General features: G+C 36.2%; 1 long non-coding RNA gene across 2 annotated transcripts in view; it reads right to left on the bottom strand.

Annotated features, from left to right (window-relative positions):
* The window catches only part of LOC147909261 (uncharacterized), a 417,661-nt gene that overhangs the window by 29,363 nt on the left and 368,124 nt on the right, over window positions 1-20,174 (bottom strand). Inside the window, exon 3 of one of the 2 annotated variants that reach the window (XR_015545483.1) lies at window positions 1,462-18,552. The exons of the other annotated variant lie outside the window; for it this stretch is intronic. This is a non-coding gene — a long non-coding RNA (uncharacterized LOC147909261). Of the gene's footprint in view, window positions 1-1,461; window positions 18,553-20,174 lie in introns of those variants that run through there. 2 annotated transcript variants of the gene reach the window in all.

The raw sequence follows: 20,174 nt of genomic DNA, 5'->3' as shown, positions 1-20,174 counted from the left end.
AAAACTTCCTACAAAACTACAATTTTTCTATTAAATAAATTAAATGTGAAAGAAAAAGTGTTGCCAAAATAATTTTGTATATTTATAACTGGTCGTCATATAACTATTTTATTTCAAAAATTTCAAAAATATAAGATCACTCATAAACAATAATATATTACGAGTACAACATGAAAAGAATAGAGCAATACAATACAGTGTTTGTAAAATAAACATAAAATATTCTTATGTACCAAAGGTACGGAATTATAGCGACGCCCGTAAATTGTGTTTCTTTCTATTTTACAGACGCGTCGATACCATGCGTATTTTCTCTTTGTGAGATTTTAATTAAAAATATTAATAATGGTGCTTGCAGGTGGGCAAAAGGCATGCTGGCAACTAAGGGACAACAAACGAGTTTTGGTCCAGGTTACAATAGCCCTCGTACAGGAGAGCGAATAAATCTATTTCAAATATTGAAGCGCGTTTTTTATCGCACATACAGGAGCAATCATAAAAAAGGCTTTGGTCCGCGTCCGTTGTGATAAAGCAATTCAACTTCAGTCTGCAGCTTCATTGTTCTTCGAAAATTATCGCGAGGTATGAGCGTGAACTTATTCAGAGGAAATTAAGCGTATAAACGTTTTGTTGAACTTATAAAAGAACCAAGTATTGTGAGAAATAATTTAATCTAAAGATAGCAGATAATTTAATTATGAGATCATATCAACAAAGATTATCTTTTCCTCACCTAATATTATTACTTTGAAAGAACATAAAGCAGAATATTATTTCATAAATAATTTGTGGACAATTAATAGTAATAAATTTTTTACTCAAATATAATTATGAGATATATTTAGTTAAAAAGGAAAACTGAAAAAAATGAAGATAAAGCTTCACGAAAAGAACAAAATATTAACTTATTAATAATCAGTTTGAACGTCCTATATACCTAATTACTTTAATAATCTAATAAAATTATTTTCAAATTCTGTATCTGGCTAAATTTTTAGATATTTCAATAAAAGCATCCTTTTCATGTTTGAATACAATATTGCTTGGCGCACGATTGAATCTCTTCAAAAAATTAGGATAATGGTTTAAATTTTTTTAAAGCTAACGCGTGTATTATTGATATTGTTCTGTATAGATCTATCTTAAAATGGCTTATAGTGCAAAAAGAAAGAAATTCAAAGTTGGATATGACTGTATACCTGCGACAAGCGTGTCATATGCATCGTGCCACACAGAAGTAGCAAGCGAATGCCCCGCACGTACACTCCTCCGAGGATTCTCGAGGATCTAAGAACTGAAGGGACTCAAATCTCTTGATCCCTTTGAAATTGGGACGCGCTCTGTTATCAAGCGAGAGACTCGGAATCTCGCGTACCGAACCGAACGAAAGACTCAGCTCAATACTCGGTCACGGTTTCCTTGATGATTCAAGCAAAGGTATCACGCAGAGCTTAGAGTATATTCGTGTTACTATCTCGATCCTCGGTGTCAGCAACGTAAACGTGCCAAAGAAAAACACGAAAAGGTAAAGCATCGATGTATGTTTCATAAACAAATAATAGATTTCTATCTGTCTGGAGTATCTAACAGTACTTGACGAACAAAGCAATGATCTTTATCGATCTTTTTTTATCGAAAATTATAATATTATTCAATAAATTATAATCTCAATTTAATAAATATATTCGATAAATACCAAAGACGCGAAAATTTATTGTATTATTACATATTCAATAATTGATCTTTTATTTTTTTATCTTTTATTTTTATTTATCTACTTCAAAACTTCATCGAATGAATCGTGCACAATTTTGAAGATATGAATAGGTCACTTGATATACGTTATTCGCAGGACAATGGGAATCGGTTAATTGCGTTGGATATCAGAACCAATGCTTCGTCCCACGCTAGAATGAACATACGGATAAACGAGAGACAAAATCGATGATTCCACAACAATGGTAACCTACATATCGATGACCATCGAATATCGATCGTGTATTTTCGTGATAATGGAGGATTGAAACAAGTTTGCTAGTAGGTCAATCAAGTGCCTGAGAGATAGGTCAAGTGGAAAGTTTAACTCGTAATCTTTGCTTTGTGTATGTTAATATGCGATATGCAAGTGTTTATTCCGCATTGTTTATATTTAAAAGTACTTCTATAACAATCGATATTTTCCATTTTTGCATCATTAAGATTATCTTTTATGATATAAATATTAAAAAAAAAATTTTCGTTAAAATTGTTTTTTTCTCCTTTCAATATGTAATTAATGTTCTTTTCTCTTTTGTACGAACAATCGATATAAATGAGATGCATTGATTTGATTCCATCCAATGGATAGATATTCAAACTAATCAAACACACAATCGATGTATGTACGAACGCTCGCACCATCCGTTCGATCAGCAAAAGCAGAAGGGTGGATGACAAAGGGACGGAGAAAGGGGAATTGAAATTCAATGATTAGCTAAATGACGCAGACCGAGCAATCGTGTTGTAGTAACGAGCGTTCCAGTAGCCAATTCCTCTCTCTATCTGCCTTTTTCTATCATTGCCAAAGCTTTGCCTCTTTATCAAGCCTAGAGGGCACATTGCGCGCTATCTGCTTGATTTGAGAACGCCTAAATTCTGTTTGTAATGCATCTCATCTCTTCCATCTATATAAACACATACACATACAAATCTGAGCACGTGCGCACATCTAAACAGCTGTATAGATAGCCAATGTTCACAATGATACCCTCGTGTGTCATACACATACGAAATATCTAAACACAAACAAAGCTACGAAAGATTCTGGCTATCCTTCTTACAATTCCTTCACTTGTTACGATAACCCAACGAACGCATCGACAATTTGTTGTGGCGAGTACGTGCACCGAATTCCTATATCCAACGCGGAATGGATACGATATCTGCCTCTGTCTTCGTCACTTTTCTAATCCGTGGTCAGATCGTACTTGCTCTGCCTATTGATGCCGATTACGTGATGCTCCCTACAGATTGCCATTAACAGAGAAAAAGGAGCGAATTTAAATGATGTTTTTCCTCGAGACGGTTTGCTTGTATATGTAGTCTACCGCTTTGCGAAATACGAGTTTCTTCCATCGCATTAAAGATCGCAAACATATAAAGTAATATTATAATGTTTTTAAAAATGATTTAACAGCAAAAGGACACTCAAATATTATATAATAAAAATATATTTACATATAATATATTTCTAAATATTTTAACAATAATATAGACAAAATTTAATGCGATTGAGTGTCTAATTTTGAACGATAAATATTCCCACACGCGATACTTTCAATTTTTATGTAAAATGTTTCAGTTAAAAATAGCTACGAATTAGATATGGCACCCGAGAGAGTAATAAGTGTAAGACATAATACAGTTAAGAAATAAAAGCGTTGAAGCTAATCTCACAAAACTTATATCCAGTCTATTCTATCTCAAACATTTGATATTCGTTGCACGATACGAAATATTCCACGCATTTTAAACAAGCAAAAATGTAGTGGCACTAACTTAAGAAAAGGCTAATCCGGTATCTAGTTGAATTGACAAGCCCGGTAAACATTGCTGTTTAAAATTTAAATTTATTCGATATCTGGAGTGCACCGAGCTTTACTTTTCGCTGTTTTCTCGTAGTCACCAAGTCGCATCAGCTCTTTCCGTCCTGTACCGTAGTGGATAAGAAAAACATTCCCTGAGTTTGGTTACGTGTCGTGTCTTTATCATTACTATTCACTAGAAACACAAACTCGTCTTCTTTTAATATACATGTCTTTTGTACTCTGCTTGTATTTATATCTTATCCATATATTTATATCTATCTTAATTATATTTTTATTTCCACAAAATGTAAATTAATTAGATTGTTACAAAATATGTCAAAATTAATAATTTTGTATATATGTTATATATGAGTGTACATAAAAAATTTTCTTTTTCTAAACAAATACAATTTTGCAATAAAAGCTATGATCTTTCAAAAATATCATTTTAGGATGATATATGAATGTCTTATGGAGACTCGCGCGATAGTGAATCATAAGCATGAAAAGGTAAAAGAGGAAGTATACATCTTGTGTCCATGAATGCGCCGCAACGGAATATAAGTTTCAGAAAACCCGAAGCATGCGCCTATTTATTCGTCGTCGATGCTTCGATCCATACCTACGTTGTCACTCTTTTTTATTATTTTTTCTTTGACGTGCAGTAGAGAATGTGTAGCTATGCACATGCCCTTTAGTTGCGCGTAAAAAAGGGCATTTTATGAGGTACCATTCACTACCTTGATGGATTCTGCCACGCGTAGCGGAAGGACGTAGATATATGTAGCGTGGTGACCAGTTATGTTGCTTTGCTATTTCCAATTTAGTTTAGCACGATCACCGAATGAGATAGAATATACATATATCTCGTGGACAAGTCTCTGGCATGTAAAAAAAAAAATGAAGATCGAGATTAAACGATTATTTCTCCGACGTATTTAATTTCGCATGCATTCGAGTAAAGTAATGAAATACCTGACGGACGTATATTTAGTCGTATTTCATGGTGAATATAACTAAATAACCGTCAGATAATTACCACGATTTTACGAATATAAGCAATAAACAAGAGTTGGAAATAATGGAATTGCATAGCACATCGTAATAACTTTTGACGTAAAAAATATTCTCTTCCAAGAGTTATTTATTGCATACATTTGTAATGTGTATAAAATTCGCGTTAAATCGTAAAACAAAATACATTGCACCTATAGGTCGTTTGAGAATATTTTGAAGGCTCATTATAACATCGTTCAGGAAGTTCATCGAGTTCTCAGCAATTGTCGTTAGGCGTAAATGACCGGGGGCTTTAATCCGGGACAGTTTTATGAGAATGATTTTACAAAATTCTTGCATTTCGCCGACAAAATTTCTATCCGCCATAGAAATTTGCATAGAGCGCAGCACCTGTTTCTATTGTTTTATTTTATCGTTCTTTCTCTTTTTCTCTTATCCCTCTTTTCTTCTCTCACTTTTTTCTATCGTTTGTTTTATACATATGCAGGCGAAATCGAAAGTTGTAGTTTTTTGTACTTTTCGTTTTTTCACTGTAATAGTTGAGAAATAGAAAATAAAAAAGATTATCATAATTTTTTCACATAAGTTGCATATTTAAATTGCCGGAGTTGAAGCTGTGTGATATTTGGATAGCAAACTTGCTTGAATATCATAATATATATATTTTCATGGAAATAGAATTATTAGTAGATTATACCATTAATATTGCAATAAATCGTACATTGATAATCGAACCAGACCCATCAAGTGAAATTTAATAGAACACATTGCGTGTGTATATATACATTGTGTTTATATGTACACTGATCGAGTCGCGATCTAAACAAAATCGCGATGTTATCGAGTACGCTACACCGATTCCCGGGAGATACGCGGAAAGTTTGTATTCGTGTTACAATGTAAACCAACGGTTGCGCTGTTCTGTGGTTAAAGAGTTATTACTCCATTATAATCCGAGCAGGTTCATTGCCCATTTGTCATTAGTATTGACGAAACATTGCCCTATGAATATACCATTAACGCTACTGCCTGCTTGCAATAAATACGTAAATTGAATCGATTATTTCTGTTATTCGTCCGTTCGTCGAGTCAGTGAGTAAATGATGGCTCTAACTCATAGTGAAACTGATTTGGGTGAAGTAGACTGCGGCGAGATGGAGGTAGGGCAAAACTACTCGTCTGCAATTCAAATTCCAACCCCTTATGCTTACATCCCGTTCGTCCGTCCGCATCTGACCTTCTTCCCCGGAGGGTTGTGAATTAAATGGATACAGATACGTAAAATCGATACGCTTCAGTCTTTGCATTCGTTCCACTGCATACGGGGCGTGCTTCATTGATTTACACGAGGGAACAACAACACTCGATTGTATAGTAGATATAAATCTGCGTTATCTATTTCATTTAGAATCCCTATAGGGATCCGAATTATGTCCAATCATATATTATGCGTATTATTTGGTTATTTTATACAACGATCAGATTATGCTAATTTGCAGATGAAATTCGCTTAATGCAAAATTTAAAATTTAAATAATTAATTATATTAGTGATTACAACAATTATAGCGTTAACTCAATTAGGTTAATCTTATAATTGAAATTAAAATATGTTTAATTATTTATACTTCAAAATTGAATTATATTATTAATGCTTTCTAATGTTTTAGAAAACTGCATATTTTCACAATGATACATTTATTCCTTTATCATAAAATAATGTTCTCCGCAATAAGTATAAAGAATTTGATTTAAATATAAAATCTTAAAAATAATATTTTAATGTCAATATCGTAATTATCAAAGATACATTTAATTTTTAATCAATTTGTTCTTAATTGATCAGAATCAATAAAACTCTCTCATGCGACGGGCATGAGGGGATACTTTATAATATTTTTTAAGTATATCTTACACGACGAAAGAGATGAGCAATATATATTATTAATATTAGGATGGCATGACGGTTTCGGAGAGTTAATGTTTCTGCCAGTCGATTAATTCTTCATTTGAAAATTATAAGAGATCTCGCGGTAGTGACGATCCGTGAAGAATCGTGGGGTGCATATTTGAACGAGAGTCAGCCCGAGAGCGCGTCACCCTCCATTTTTTATTCAGCTCGAAACTTCACGATTCTTTAGGCATCCCCTGGGAACTCGAGGACGATCGAGACTCCTGTTCCGGACGTTTTACCTTATCGCCATGCAAGAAAAGAACATCCGCGAAGCGGATAAGATCGGCAAAAGTGAAAATAGGACACGGGTTACTATCGAACGAAAGAAAATACAAAATAGTTTTCTCCCTTCTTTTCCTCTTTTCTTATTTTCTAGTATATTAAAGACAAACAAATAATAACGTATCAAAACGTGTCGACGAAGTAATGATCCCGTAAGGTACAAAAATAATTTTCCACCATTTTTGGTTTTACGATTTCAATCATCGTTCGCAAGAGGTGTTTCGTAGAGATTGTCATCGAAAACGAAGTCGCAAAGTTGTTTACCGAGTTCGCAGCTTTACTACGTCTAAACACGAAGTTGGTCAGTATAAGGGAACAAAAAGAGGGAGCCTGAAAAGAATCAACTGTCCCGTCTTCCCCAATTTCGAGCGCCATTATTAAATGGCACACCTCTTTCAACGGCTTGGTTGCCGTTGAAAGTTCTGGAAAGGTTGTGAAAGGAATGGTCGATCGTTTCGGGAAAAGTTCGACGGACCAGAACCCTACTAGATTGCTGCAAATTCCTACAATAAGGGACGCAGATAAAACATTTTGCCAAAGCTTGTTAACCATCGATTCTAACGACTTGCCGAAGTGTTGGCTGAATTTCATCGTGGAAGCACTGCTCGGTTTGAAATTCAATGCATAAATTACGATACCAAACACCCCCCCCCCACACACACACACACACACACACACACACACAGACACCAGGTAAAGTAAAAGTACGTCGTTCGACACTGTACTACGAGAAAGATTGCGAGCATTATGCGAAGGCTTTGCCGAGACAGTATCGGGGTGCGCGCCGATGCCGCAATACCTCCTTGAAACGATCTCCAATAACTCTTGCTTGCGAAGTATTACTGTCGGGACGAACGTTTTCTCTGAATGTAATTCCGCGTCGATATTGAAACGTCGCCGCGATGTAACGTGACGACGGCCCTCTTATCCAATCCGATTACATGAAATTGAATCGCGGTAAACAGTTTCAAATTGCTATCAGTCACCATCGACTAGAGAGCTCTTTTGAAATGTATTTTCAACTAATCTCTCATTCCTATTGCACGTTGTATTAATCGCATCATCTCCATGGTGGATTATTTGGGAGATAACTTTATTAACAGATCATCATCTAACTTGGGGGAGGGGGATGGGGGAGCATCTTTGTTTTCAAGTGAAGATAAATGTAATCATCACTAATGTGTCTCTTTTACAGTGACATTTACAGCCAAGCCAAGACGTGTCTAACCCAAAGGACAATGGATCATTATCCCGCCATTCTGGCGGCGGCCGATGAGTTTCGGTGGCCGAGTGTACTCCTCGCCTGACGCACAGTCTTACGCCTTATTAAGGACAAACGAACGAGCTCGCCTCGGGGAGCTCAATCTCGGCGCAAAATGAGCTCCGTGTAATCCGAGAGCGAGGGGAACAGGGCGGCGAAATGGCGGAAAGAACGGGAATGGTGTGGGCAACGCGAAAGTAACGAGACAGCAACGGTGATAAACAAAAAGGAAATCATGATCGTACCATAATGATAATCACAGTCGAAATAATGACGAGGATGATAATGTCCGCCTATGTCCCTCGGAAGTCATGCCGCTACGCATGCAGCGTAAATAATGACATTAATTCGGTACACTGCAGGATACTCAAGTACGTCCCTTGATCCGGCCTTCATGACGCTATATTCTAGTAACGTTGTTTCCCCATGGCGTAAAGTTCCTCTCTTGGGGCAATCTGATCCTGTTTTAGAATATAATACCAACTAATGCTAAATTACTCTAACAAATTCATGTCAAGTAATTTATATATTCATAATTACAAAACTCTGCGTTTTAAATTATTTTTCAAACTATTAGTTTTCAATATTATTCAATTCAAATAATAAATTTTTACTTAAAAAAGTTAATGTAAAGACAAGAAATAAAAAATTTCTTTTCTTAAAATTTTCAATTTCGAATTAAGAGCCAGCTTAGTAAAATTGTATATATACAGATTTTAATTTTACAAAAATCATCCATTTTTTAATAAACATTATATAAGAGACATAGAACGCTTTACATCTCGTTGATGGAATCCTCCAAAGTTAATAATGTTTAACAGACATCGAGAATGACAGATCTTAATTATAAAATAAACAACTCGATTACAAGTTGATAATTTAATCAACTTGTTCTAATAACTATTCGTATTCTAGCATCAATTAACATTAAAACCGCCAACAATGTTATAGAACTGTTTAAGGTGGCCAATTTGGTAATTTCCTATCCTTGTTTTTGGTTAATGAATATTTGTTTTGATATTACTTGTATCATTAGAATTATTTATATTATATTATAATATTTTCAATATATTTTCTGTACTTAATACAAAAAAATTAAAATGATTAAATGGAATCAAAACGGCAGAATTTTAATGTTAAACAACACATGCGGAAATGCACAACAACACATGCAAAAGATTCTACATTTTTGATTTAAATATAGAAATGTACATATGTTGCATGCGAGTGCAATGTGGTGTTTGAATCAGTCAATAACTATTTCAAAGATATTCTATGCTATGGCTAGTACACATGTTGAATTTGAACGCGGGATATGTACCACCCGTAGTGAATGCTGCAAGGTTTTCAGTACTACTACATTATAAAGGACCTTACATGATGCAGAACTCATAGTGCTCCTTTAACACTCGCCCCTGTCAACTACACTCTCAATTCTCTCATGAATTATTCAGCAAATTAGACATAACAAATGTTCAACAGTTGATGCGCTTGACACACACGCAAGAGTAATGCCGTTAATAAATTCAGGAATGCATCATCGCAAAATGCGCATTCAGTGAATCAATGCAATATGTGATTCAAGCCACGATTTATAACCGTTTTTGTTACTAACAATACCGTGTCGCGCGCGTGTAGTTTTACATCTATTGCATTAATAGCAGCAAAAAAAAGAGTGGCAAACAACTAAGCACTAAGAACAAATATTGCAAATGTAAATGATTCAAGATAATTTCAGAGAATTTTAGCTTATGTCATTTCTGTTTCCAGGCTTAATAGGTCGAGAGTATTATTTATAGGAAAATATGCAATTCCATTTTAGGAATGTTGTCGTTTCTAATCGACGATTCCGCTTTATGCTCAGACATTCGTCTCGAATATGAAACTGATAATGAATATCGATCATCTAATTTTTTTCTCTCAGAGTGAAAACGTAAAAAGTGAAAATTTTTATGTATATATGTATGTACATATACACACACATATATATATATATATATATACAAAAAAACTTTTCACTTTTCACGTATCCATCCTTGGGGAAAAAGTTATATACGTGATTGACTCCCTGAAGCGATAAAACAAAATATCAGCGACAAAATAACTTTCGCCTTTCGCATGACAACATTCTCTCTCTCGTAAACAGAACCGTAACGTGGTCTATTAAGATAACCGAGTCGTTGTTCCTCTACCTTTGTAACTTTTTCCTAACAAAACGAAAGACCTCACCTTAAGCGCGGATTGCCCCAAGAGACGAAGGTAATCTTCATTTAATTAAAGTAAATTTACAGTGTAATGAAATACAGCAATAATAGAATTCGCTCGAGAGAAATGCTCCTAAAACCGTTAAGAGAATTCTCTTCAATGCTTGCGCAGGGAAATGAATATGCGGAATCAACTGGTGGTATCAGATTGGAAAAGAATACCTTTATGAAAATAGTCTGCGCCTTATAATACCGAAAAGACATAATTGCAATAATATCGCACTATTAGATTTATGTACATTTAAATGATATATTAATTATTAAATATTGATGGGATCAATTATATCAAAATATCATGACTCAGAAAATTAATGCGTAAATGATTTTTATCGAAAATTACATTGAATGCAACCTACTTAATATACTAACACTGCAAACTATTATATACAAATAAGTAATCGCGTGCAGAGCAATTTGCGGACCAAAGTGGCCATTTCGGAATCCGGCCATCGGCAACGATCGGCATCGGTGCAGATTCGTAACGTGGAACGACAATATGGGTTTGTAAACGGCGGCGATGCCGATTCACCAAATCGCATATAGCGCGAGGCACTGACGGGCAAGCATAGCAGGAATCCGTGAATACATGCACGTGTATCTTTCACCACGCATATGCATACATACGCATACGTTAATGCGACATACAGCGACCTGTGCTTGCGTGAGTGCGTCCTACGGGTCGGCATTAATCAATCCGTGCATTGATCAGGCCCACAATGCCCGTACCATTACATGCGTCGAGCACCCTCTCGCTCTATATCTGGTATATCGTGTATTAAACGCACTGCCTCGTCACAGTGTCGACTGTTTTTGGACGCGCATATACTCACGCTACCGGCGTGTCATCCGTTATGGAATAATGGACATCCACTGACGTCTGCAATGGCGACAGTTTGGTATGCATTTGCAGTATATCGTACATGCGAATTTATTAGTAACTACGAAATCATGCTACAATGTAAGAATCTTTTTAAAAACAGTCCACTATTCATACTTTACAAGCATCAAGTATAAATCTTTTTCATTCTCGAACTATCACAATGATTCATTATTGAATAATAAATTAATGTAGACTGCTATGTGAATAAATCAAATAAAAAATGAAAACGATGATATAGAGGCTAGATCTTGATGCTAAGTAATATTTTTATGTATAAATTCTATTCACCTTTCAGTTAAATAAAGTGTGCGTCGCTTATTGTCGGACTTGAAACGCAATCATAAACTGAAGTTGAAATAATAATATCTCAATTAAATTGACTATTTAATTGACGATTTAATAATAATGCTACTAACATCTTAAAACACTTAAAATAAAGAACTTTAATGCGAAAAATAAGATTTATTTATTTACAACTGATTTATATTGAGTGACGAATATTCTCTGTACTATATTATAGAGACAAAATGTATTAAAAATAAAATACTACATGTCAAAAATACAATCAATCTGTCATATTTATATATTTAGAACATATAAAAATTGATTAGCTAGTCTGATAATAAGAAATTTGTTAACGATATGAAACGTATACTGAATCAAGTTCACGACTCTTTAATCGACCAGCAATCCTGAAGCAGCTCCCGGATGGTAGCCGACCTAGGAAACGTCCGAGGGTTGCAATGGGAAAAGGGATGAAGGGATTACGCGGATACGTTAAGCCTCAAGATACTCCCTTCGCGCCTGGTTATACCAACGTCCACCCACCTGTCCGTCTCGCCGCGATAGGCGCCTGACAGAGGGCGAGGAGGGCAACACGAGGATGGATCTCCGGTGAGGATTTTCTACGGGCATGTTTGTCCGATATATCAGCGTGATAGTTCGGGGATGAGCGAGGCGTGCGAGGTACTCAGAATCTGATCCCCTCAGTTGGCACTTTCGGCGAAATGTAGGATTAGCTGGTAAATTTCTCGCAACCAGTACGAATATGCTTCTTATAGATACGATATGCAGGGTACATTGAAATTGCAATAAATAAAAAAAAAACCTATTCCGAACTGTTATTTTTAATTGCATCAACTTGTTTTTATATAGATGTAAAGCAAAAATATATTCAAACGATGATTTACAAATAGTATCCTCAGAAAACTTTTTTTGATGTTAAATTACCGTAAATATGGTACGAGATAAAAGTGAATAAAAAAAGATTTTAAAAATCAAAATAATAATTTTAAATATGTTTACATATGAAATGGATGGTTTCATTGAAATATCTAAAAATTTAGCTCTATACATACATATCTAAAAGTAATTTTTGTTGCACCACAAAAATAACTATGTAGGATGCTCAAACTGCTTACTAGAACGCCAAAACTTTTTGTTCATCTTACGTTTCTAGGTAAAGTTTTAGCTATTTCAATAAAATCGTTCTCTCCATATATATATATATATATATATAAAATTCGATTTCAAATAATAGAGATGTCTATAGTTAAGTACATATATATAAGCAATTTTGAATATCACGCTTTTAATAAAAAGATGTGATATTTTTCTCTTTCAGTAAGCGTTTAGTCAATCATTTTTATTAATTAGTTTATTAATGAAAGTTTGGCGTTATTAGTGTATTCATTTCGTGCTAACATTAATAGACGCGACAAGTTTCGGTGATATTAAACAGATGACGCATAACGTCGTAGTTTATTAAACGTATAAACTATAAATTAGTTGAACGTCACTGTACACGTCGGTTAATAGTTTAAACTTCCTCAGGAGACCGTTTCATAATGTTTGTACCTGGGGTGAAATTTACAACTTTTCCGAACTCATTACTCGTGAAAACCACTTTTACGCGGTCGGTCAACTTTTCGTCTGTATCGTGAAATACGTTTTCACATCATGCCGCTTTAATAGCATGCCACCAGTTGCAGGAACAAGCTTGTATGAAGTCATAAGCTTCTCCGTAGCAACCTTGTGCATCAACCAATATGTTCTTTATATACAAATTTCTTTGATCAAAAAACTATGGAAATTATATATATCTTAATCTATTAACATATAAATTACACTTTTAATATAAGAAACGTACAAATGACATTGCAACTTCTCCAAATTAAAAAGAACATGTTTCTGTATTATTTTTAATTATTTTATGATCGATCAATTTAGAAGTAGAATCGTAAAAGAAAATTTGTTTTCAATTAGAATTGGCAGGCAGGAAACGTTTGTGGGAAATATGAAGATTTCGTAGTTCGATAAGACCAGTGCTCAAAAAGGGCACCATGACGTTCACGCATCGGCAAGGAAATTTGAGTGAGCAAGCCAAGCAAATATCCGGAGGGTCTCAGCAGTGGAGAAGTAAATCGGGTTCAAATCAAGTGGCGGTAAATGCCCCAGGCAGGCAAGCTAAGGTAGGATCTATGAGGACTAGAAAAGGATAGCGACGCAGATGAAAGAGGAAGAGAAAATATAATAGAAAGGGAAGGTGGAACGGAGTGTGTACCGCGAGAAAGAGAAAAAGAGGCGAGGGTGCAAGAGAAGCTGGTGGAGAGCCTCGAATAAACCAACCTTTTTCTTCAGCTTTTTCCTGAGATGCCGTCTGGGCGTCTCCTTCGATCATATTTGCATTTTAGTCATGAAATTTGCCCCGGGACCCGTTATATCCGTTTACTTTACTGACTCTCACTCGTTCCGTACCGAAGCTCTTATTGGCTGCTTTAAATCGGGCCATCGTTGCTGCTGCTATCGCTGCATCTTATTGACCGTCAATATCTTCGATATTTCTGCATCTCTTTTCATTACCATTGGAAAATTCCGCGATTTTCCGTCAAATACATTTCTTCTCTCGTCGTATCTTATTTTTCATTTACTGGAGCGAATTTACTCAAAGCACATAAAGTGTGATGCTATAACATTTAAGTAACGGTTTTTTTTTTAAATAAAATTCTCTTTTTTAAATGAAATACCTTTTTTGCGAACGGATCATGAAAATAAAAAGCATTTATTGACATTCATAGGAACATCACGTAAGCAACGAAGATTGAAAAGATTGATCCGCCGACACTTACCCTCACCGGTGGAGGTTCTCTGATAAAATAATTTGTCGGTGCTTGAGTGTATGTGTGCGTGTGCAGATAATAGGTGGGCATCGGAACGGTGATAGGAGAGTGAAGGGGTGAATGCACAATGGAGAGCTCGACCCTATTGTGTCGGACGGCCAACCTCGGCTTCCAGGGACACGCGTCTGATTTTTCGCTTCTGAATAAAATTATGATAATAATGGACCAGACTTCTCTCAACGACGCATCGAAGTTACCCCTTTCTCTCTAGAGTTTTTATCTAACATACACCATTCTTCCAAATCAAAATAAAAGTTCAAGAGAAAGAATGAATTAAAGAGATGTATTATAAAAGTATAAAATAATAAAAGCTAATTCAAGGCGAATAAACGTAATTATATTGATTATATTCGATAAAATTGATTAATAGAGAAAGATAAAAAAAGAACGAAAGCATGCAGGTAAAGATTATTCCTTAATTTAAGTTATTACTGTTTGCGCAAATGTGAACAATGGATACAAAATAATATAGAGTAGTAATTTAAAAATAAAATTGGATATGTCGACGTAAAAACACACGTTTCACATATAATTTAATAGAGATGATATGTCTAACACGTTTGTACGCGTAATTTGTCTTAATAAAAGGAAAATTCTCATTGTAGCAATTCGCAAAGGGGACGCGATAAAACAAGTTATCGCGGCAGTAACCGCCACCGTGACGACGAAGCGGATCTTTATCCTTTAGCGACGACTTTAGTTTAGTTATCTCCGATTATCTTGTTAGCCTCTCTGTACAGCTTCCCCGGAATCTCTTCTATCGTTGCTCGGCCGTTTTCGCCAATATCGTTTTTCTCGGTATTGGTTACTCGCAACCAACCACAACGGATTATACACGATGAAGCAGAAGGAAGAGGCCCATCTACCCGGTAATTATGACCGGTAATTGACCGGTCTTAATTATCGCGAAATTTTATTACGGAAGGAAAATATAGTTTTAATAAACTGCCCCCCTGATGTCCGCCCCTCAGACTTGTATAGACGCAATTCTGAGATCGTGGATAGGCCTCTCGAGACATATAATGCAGTTCAAGGGGCGGCACAAGCATCTAAAAGGGGATCAGGAACAATTTTGAAAGGGGGCGGAGTATTGCTCCAATGAGGTGTAATTAAAAATGATAATCTCATACGCTTCCGCATTTCGTTACTCGAATAAATCGATTCGTCAGAATCGACCATCTCTCGAAGCCCGAATGAATTCTTAACGAGTGCTCAAGAACACTGTGCTCTTGTCAAAGACTTGCTTAATGTCGATAATTACGTTCAATTTAGCGTTTTAAAACTATTTGCATGTTAAAACTGTTTTGCTTTAATTTTTTTTTAGATACTATCTTATTAGATCAGTTGGCTTTTAATTTTTTATATAAATACCAACGGAACACAAGATGTGTTATTAAAGTTTATTTCAAAATACATTTTTCATTTTCGTGTATTTAATAGTACTAATTCTATTCAGCGTTAATTAATACTCAATAGAATATAAAGATTTCGGAACGTTTAAAAATAACAGAAAGTATATGAGATTTACATAATTGTATATAATTTAAGCGATGTATTTAATTGAGCGATTCAGATATATTTCGAATACAGCGTAAATAATTTTTGCATGATTCAATGCGATTTTGCTGATTTCGTAGGAGCATAATTACGTTTAATTGGCCGAGGCTAATTAATAAACTACAGGGTCTTTTACCTCTGGACCACGGTCGTCAACCGCGATAGAGTAGGTCAAACGAGCGCGCACGCATGCATATAAATGTATATGTATACAGACAGGCGAAAGCGCAGGCAAACGGATGAGGCATATAGAGGAAGAAAAAAGCTGTGTGTACGAGAGAGAGAGAGAGAGAGAGAGAGAGAGAGAGAGAGAGAGAGAGAGAGAGAGAGAGAGAATAGGCGCTGGAATGGAGTATAGTTCACGAGGCTAATAATTATTTGCGTTTGAACAATACCGTCGTGTGCAGCTTGATTACTAATGAAATTGTCATTTTCAATGATAGCGCTGTAATGGTAGTGTGCCTAGTATGCCGTTGCCAGTGCTTTATATAAATGCAGGATCTGTTTTATCTCGGTGGACCGAAACGAAAGCCCTGTTCTGTCCAGGGGGATAAAACGCGCGGGGGATTACGGTCAAGCGGGCAAATATATCGTGCATCATTATTTTCACTGTCGTGAATACCTCGTCATATTAATCAGGAGTCGGTTACGACGGTAAAATGGATAAACGAGATTGCTGCAGTTAATCGTTATTTTAAGTGCCGGTCGATCGCGTAATCAATACTTGATTTTGCGCAAGAAGCTCTCGATAGAAGCGAGAAAGCTTAATCAGTGGCTAGGAAATACCTACAGCCCAATGAAAAAGTGAGTTAAACTCGCTTTTGATTACACGCCGCTCGTTCATCCTGTTACGCGATACTTTAAACGGAATGAAAAATTTCGCCGGCTCCAAGATCGGTTAAATTCGGATGTAACGACGGAACTTTGCCTTTAACGCGAAGCGAAGGGATAGGGTAACCTTATTAGATGCAGCTAAAAAACGGAATGGGGTTACGCGGCAGTGGGAAAGTAGTGTACGTGAAATTGCGAGCGGTTGCTGGAATTATAATGAACATTGTTGAATGCAGCGCATGTAAGTAATGAGCTTAAAAAGCGAGTTGGAAAAATAGAAACGTGCGACGTTAGTTTGGTTCACGAAGGAAATGTTTTAAATATCTGTAATTCCTCTTTCCTTACGCAACAGAAAGTGCGCCAACAGATTTGCAAGCACCAACGGTATTAAAAATAGAATGAAACGTTATTCTGACTGAAGAAAACTCTTACTCTGATACGATTATTCCACACACAGAATACGAAACTCATTTTCTCCTTAAAGCGTATATACGAATTTTAACTTATTTATTCAAATATATTTTAAAATACTATGACAACAATCTATTATGCCAATAAATCTACGTCATTATTTTTTAAAGTAATATAATATATTATTGCAAGAATGTTTTTCATTACAATAAACAATCATGGCACTCCCTTACTTCAAAAGTGACACAACTAAAAAAACACGATTTTCGAGTTATTTCCATGAATGCAGAGTTAAGTAAATTACTCTATACATCATCAAAAGTGAATTGACTGTACGTTAAAAAATTGTCAAAATCGTCGTAACTCAAAAAGAATGGTTTTTAAGAATTATGAAACAAAAATGATAAAAATAACATTTGATTATAAAAACATATATTCTTTTTCGATATTATTTGATTCAATCAATAATTTTCTGTCAAATTAAAAAATAATTTTTTCCTCTGTTTTTAAGAAACTTAATTTTATAAGTTGTCATTTTTGAAGTAGAGGAGCGATATTATGCAAATATAAAGTACGTACAACGCAAGTATTCTCATTATTCTATCACAAATTCGTGTTTTTTTACGCGCTATGAGAAAGGTGGAGCGAGCTAAGTGAGGTTTATGCGACAACGTGAGAACACTTTATGATCGTCATTTTCTATGTGAGAATGACGTGTGCCCCATTAATGAACTTGGTTTAAAATCGGTTTTATCAGCCCTTTAATTCCGTAACCGCATCCTCATTAACTTCGTTAACACTGTTAACTTGATTACATACACGGGTGTTCGTTATTCTCGTATGTTGTAAAAATTAAGGCGTAGCAACGAAGGCAATTACCGTCGACTATGCAATAGAAAACGCCGTCGAAAACCCGTATTTGCCGGAAATTGCGTACTACGCACTTCCTATCACACGCTTACGTAGAAGCAAGCCGGTAAAGGCGGGCAACTTCCAATCCCAATTACTCCTCTAGTGGATAATGGCCGGATAGTTGGCAGTTAGTCGATGCTCGCTATGGCGGCCGATTAATTGAAAGGTAAACTTACCAGTCGACTGTGGCCAGACTTTCAAGAGGGCTGGAGGAAAACATAGCGGCCCAGCCAAGCTAAAGGGTGGTAAGGCCAGCTGGGTGGAGCCGAGAGGAAGATATACACGCCGGAAAAAGGAGGTGGAATAGGACGGGCAGGAATGAAGAGAGTGTGGATTTGGAGGATGGAGAAGGGTTTTCGCAGCAGCACGTAGGGATGAGGCGTCTCGTACAGAGGGTAGACGGTTTGGGAAGACCGACGGCTGGAGTCGTAACACTTACCTGAAAACAGAAGAGAAATGGTTGGTTAGCTAAGCTAATACAAATAGCCGGGGTAACCGGAAAAATCGGTTCGGTTAACCGCACTTAACACTGTAACAATCGTATAGTATCTCGCCAGCATGTATCACATTGCACGTATACCCCCGTATGTTGCTTTCCGTAGTATGCAGCGAAAACGTTTTCGAGAATGATGATGTAGAGAGCGCAGAAGGATGCACAACGAGGTATATTCATTATAAAACATATTGCGTCGGAAAAAAAATTGAAACACACGGAGGCATGTTTTTAAATAAATTGCGCGCAGTGATGCGTCGAGCGAGCGACTAACGAGGCACGTTCCGACAACCTGAGATTTTTTTTTCGATAAAAACTATGTGAGCGGATAGCAAAAATTTCGAAATATGATGAAACGCTCATCGGTTTGTTTCCTGAAAAATATTTCGTATTTATATTGTAACCATTGATAGCATGAGATCCATGATTCGCATTGTTCATGGATTTATTTCTTTTTTTGTCTCAAAAATATATAATGAAAATATATAAAGAAATTTTTCAGTTAAAATGTTATGATCGCGTAGAAATGGTCGAGCTGTAATGATTACAACTCTTGTTCCACAAACATACTTTGAAATTTTGAAAATTCCTAATATATTTTTTTAATTTATATGGTATTAAATTTCACAATAACAGTTCTATATACATGTAAAAATTATATGGTTTTGTCAAAGAGACTAAGTCGCACTTTAAAACGCCGATAATAACTTTGAAGCGAGGCAACTGAATAATTTTTCCAATTCATAAAACTGCTTATACGCAGATCATTGTGAGCACGAGTGAAATAATCAAAGCGAGGAGCGCGAAAAAAAAAGAACAGAAACAGGTAAGCCGACACCGGAGGAAAAAAGCTTCAACCGAGAAATTGTGGCGTGAGGGAGGTAACCAGACACCAGAGTGCCGCAGAGCCTCTTTACTTATTCGTACCGCAAACCATGCGCTTCCCCTAGTTACACGCTAATTACGCGAGTCGAAATTGATGGTTTCGCTACCGACACGGTAAAACGGTTTTAACTTTACGTCGTCCGGTCGGACGCGCGATTCTTTTTCCCTTCTTCTCTCTTCAACGTACCTTTCCCGCTTTCGCGACTCGCTGCTGTCTAGGAAGCCATCTAATACCGAAGATGCGATTCAATGCGCATCTCGTGCCATCTATCTACGAGACCGATCGCTAATTAAAGAAAACCACCGCAATTAATAGATATTCCGGTTAACCGGACTCGCTTATTGCTCCCTACTCTACCGCCAACGTGATGACTGTACGTGCACCATAATAAAGGGTTGCTTCGTTAAAAAGCGTTTGATAACAACTTGTAGTGCGAGTGCCGTGCTGAAAAACTGGCGCAACGACGCGCAGAAACCGCACTTATTACACAATCTCAGTGTATACCGGTTGGTTCCCGTGTAAACCAACCGATGGAAGCAGCTCTGAATTTATTGTTTAGCAAGAGAAGCAAGATAGAGAGAGAGAGAAGGGGAGGGGAGGGCGCGACGATTAATAACAGTCAGAGGGTGAGTTCTGCACTTGACGTCGAATCGTTTCTTGCCGGGCGAACAACCCCCTTCGG

The sequence above is a fragment of the Acromyrmex echinatior genome, chromosome 6, assembly GCF_024713525.1.
Source record: "Acromyrmex echinatior isolate Ae372 chromosome 6, ASM2471352v2, whole genome shotgun sequence".
NCBI classification, from domain to species: domain Eukaryota; kingdom Metazoa; phylum Arthropoda; class Insecta; order Hymenoptera; family Formicidae; genus Acromyrmex; species Acromyrmex echinatior.
This window is presented reverse-complemented; position numbering and strand designations above follow the sequence as displayed.